Below are 3,972 nucleotides of genomic sequence, written 5' to 3' on the forward strand. Positions count from 1 at the left end.
CACCGGGGGAGTGAGTGCCAAGGGGGCACGGCCCGTCCCGGCAGGTCAGCAGTGCCGGGGCTGGCTCCGTGGGGTCCCATTTGATTTTACTGCCATGTGGTCCCCGGGGCCATGGTGATGGTCCTCTCCTGCAGCCTATCCATGGGCTGCTCCAAAGCACGTCCCTCCTCCGTGTCCTAAAGCAAACGGGTGCTCCTGGACACCCCTGCCTGCCCCATGGGGCCACATCCCGCCACGGGGCTGGGACGGGCAGAGCTTCGGCCGCTCCACTTCGCCGTTCCTCACTTTCGCCTTTCATCACTTAAGTGCAGTGTGTAACCATGAGGACAGTGAGATGTATCTGCTTGGAAAAGAAGTTTATCAGAGATGTTGTACCGATATTTTGTCCTGTGAATAAAGCACAGAATCCTGCTGTTACGGGTACTTCAGCAGCACCAGTGTCCTTGTCCAGCATGTGACCCCTTCGTGTGAATAAAAGCGGCTACCACCGGTCCGGAGCATGGGCTTTTCTTAGGCGAGGCACGTGCCCATGGGTCAGGCGAGGTGGTGGGCACGGCAGGGCACAGCCCTTCCCAGGGGTGACAGCACCACTCAGGAGTGTCGCAGGACCCTGGGTCAGTGCCACCTCCTGCCAGGCGTGAGGGGTGGGTGCTGCGGTAGACACAAGCAGCAGTAATCTATGGCTGGGAGGTGTCCCTGCCCATGGCAGGGGGTTAGCACTGGATGGTCTTAAAGTCCTTTCCAACACAAACCAGTCTGTGATTCTACAGTTGATCCTCGTGGGCTGTTCTACAGGAGCCCACGAGAACACTGAAGCGCCAAGTGCCGTGTGCTTTGGTGACTGGCCCCACTGCATTAGTCACTGTTGTCCTTTGATTTACCTCCCCGGCCACCGCAGCCTCCCTGAGCTGATATGGGACCAGCCGCCCTCCCACTGTGGTGAGAGAGATTGATGGGCTGCACCCTCAGACACTCGGAGGTGGTGCAGCATCCCTGTGCTCCCGGCTCAGCATCCCTGTGCTCGCAGCTCAGCATCCCTGTGCTCCCGGCTCAGCATCCCTGTGCTCCCGGCTCAGCATCCCTGTGCTCCGGGCTCAGCATCCCCGTGTTCCCGATTCAGCATTCCTGTACTCCCAGCTCAGCATCCCTGTGCTCCCGGCTCAGCATCCCTGTGCTCCGGGCTCAGCATCCCCGTGTTCCCGATTCAGCATTCCTGTACTCCCAGCTCAGCATCCCTGTGCTCCCAGTTCAGCATCCCTGTGCTCGCAGCTCAGCATCCCTGTGCTCGCAGCTCAGCATCCCCATGTTCCCGATTCAGCATCTGTGCTCCCAGCTCAGCATCCCCATGTTCCCGATTCAGCATCTGTGCTCCCAGCTCAGCATCCCCATGCTATCGCTGTGCTCCGGGCTCAGCATCCCCGTGTTCCCGATTCAGCATTCCTGTACTCCCAGCTCAGCATCCCTGTGCTCCCAGTTCAGCATCCCTGTGCTCGCAGCTCAGCATCCCTGTGCTCGCAGCTCAGCATCCCCATGTTCCCGATTCAGCATCTGTGCTCCCAGCTCAGCATCCCCATGCTCTCGCTCAGCACCTCATGAGCAGCTTGGGGTCCAGGGGTGCTCCCAGCTCCCACAGGGCTCAGCCAGGCCAGGCAGCATGGCCATGGGAGTGCCTGAGCTGTGGATACACACACGTAGCCCCATCCCATCCTGCAGTGATCCATCTTACGTCCTGTTAGCAGGCTCTGTAATGAGCACCGCTGCTCATGAATATCAATAACAGCTCTTGTTGGCAGGGTGTTATTTGCCTTTCCGAGAGCTGGACTGTTTGAATCATCTATTGATTTTCGTAGTAAACCTCAGGCATTTCTGTCAAAGGCTACAATTTACCACTAGCATCTAAATCCCATCCCGAGCCTCAGCTCTCCCCAGTGCTGGAACAAAGTGGTGTCTGTGCCACTCTGCAGCCAAGTGTCCCAGTGCAGGAGCAGCCCAGGAGCAGGCTGATGGGCTGGGAGGCCCCCGATGTTTGCCAGCACAGATGGGTGCTGCAGTGGTGGCCGTAAGATCCCCATGTGCTGGGTGATGAACCGCACGGGGGCTGTGACCGGTGCCCAGGAAAGGGGCACGCCTGGGTGGGATCAGTTTGGGATGAGATGCTCCTTCTCCTCGTGCTCCAGTGGTCCCTGCATGCGCCACAGGCTTCCCTGCGGAGGGGTCAGCAATGGTGCTGCCAGAGCCCCCCGGTGATTTGTCACCATGTCTGGAGCACCGAGCCAGCAGGACCAGGGTGCAGGAGATTGAGGGGAGCCCCATCCCCAGCACCCTCTGTCCCTGGGCGCGGGGCCTGCGATGCTTCCGAGTGATGCACAGTGGCCCTGGAGGGATGTGCACAACCACAGACCAGTTTAAGAGGCCTTACTGGAAGTGATTACTGTCCAGCAAGCTCTAATAGGGCAAAATTGGAGGTAATTAATGGAGATCTAATAGAGCTCTATCTGCATCACTCCCACTATCATCCAGCAGCAGCCACAGGAGACCCAGCAGGGAGGGTACCCAGAGCCAGCTGAGCAAGAGCAGGGGATTAGTGTCTGTCTGCAGGAAGACGGGATGTTTTCTTGTATGATTTTTCCTTTAAAGGAGAAAAACATCCATAGTGAGACTCACAAATCCCAGCCTCGCCATAGAAGAGCCATTTCCAGTCCACTCCAAGGAGACAGAAGGTGCTGGGTTAGATTGATCCCCCTGAAGATACTGTATTAGAGGGAAATTAGAGCTGGAGCCTGAAGAAACCGCTGCAATATCAAACAATTACTTTACATTTGCCCTTACAAATGGAGGAAGCAGAAATGTGCTTAAATCAAGTATTAGGTTTCCAAAGGGTGAGCAAATGAGGGCTTAGGATGGGCTGTACTGAGAATGCTTATCACATTAGGAGCTCTTAAAATGTGCCTTAAAAAGCCCCGGAGCAGATGATCTGCATCTGAAAGAGGCAGGTGGGGGTTTGGTGAGGACATTGAGTGGCGCTGGTTTGGTGACACTGATGCTGAGCAGAGGGGCTGCCAGAGGGACTCCCCCCACTCGTCCACGCCATTAAACGGCTGTAGCAGTTGGGAGGAAAGTGCTTTCCTTAAGTGCGAACTTTATAAGCCAGGATGTAAATTCTGACAACCACTGTGTGAATTTTAATGGGCCGGAAGGTGCATGGCTTAAAGGAACTGTTTCTAGGAGAAAGGTAACGGAGAGCCCTGCTAGAGCTCAGTGCAAAGCCTTGGTGAGCACCCAAAGACAGCAGGACGAGGACCTTCTGCTGACCTGCCTGACATGGGTGCCAGGTTCAGAGTGCTTGCCACAGGGGAGGGACAGGGGACAGGGACAGGGACAGGGTGCCAGAACTGGAGCTGAGCTGCAGGGACACAGCGATGCCCTGAGAATGGCCGTGCTGGAGACGAGGTTGAGCTGCCCATCACCTGCACGAGCCTGCTGCAGGCTGCAGGCAGAACACGGTGCAGAGGGAGCACCTCAAAGCTCTCCCGACGCAGGGAAAGCGCCAGCACTTGCATCAGGCAGTGCCTGGGAAGCAGACTGGCTTGGACTGGAGCTGCCGTGGGGTGACCCCCACCCGGGAAAGCCAGTAGCACAGGCCAAGGGCACTGGCCATGCCAGGAGGTGCCAGGAGGCACTCACTGCCCGTTGGAAGGTGGGTGCACAACCATCCCTGGTGCAGCACATCCCATGGCCTCAGAGGCATGGCCACAGCCGTTGCGTGCACCATGTTTTGATCAGTTCACTCAGGCTTGAACCCCAGAGAGCAGCTGTTTAATATTTATCAGCTCATAAATACTTAAATGTAATGAACATGACTTAAGTGGTCCCTGATCCCATTCACGCTGAAGAGCTCTTGAGACGTGCTGGGTCAAGGGAAACCTTCCCAGGGCCCATTCACATGCTGGCGAGTGCCCTGCCCTGCCCTGC

The sequence above is a fragment of the Nestor notabilis genome, unplaced genomic scaffold, assembly GCF_000696875.1.
Source record: "Nestor notabilis isolate BGI_N333 unplaced genomic scaffold, ASM69687v1 scaffold19098, whole genome shotgun sequence".
NCBI classification, from domain to species: domain Eukaryota; kingdom Metazoa; phylum Chordata; class Aves; order Psittaciformes; family Psittacidae; genus Nestor; species Nestor notabilis.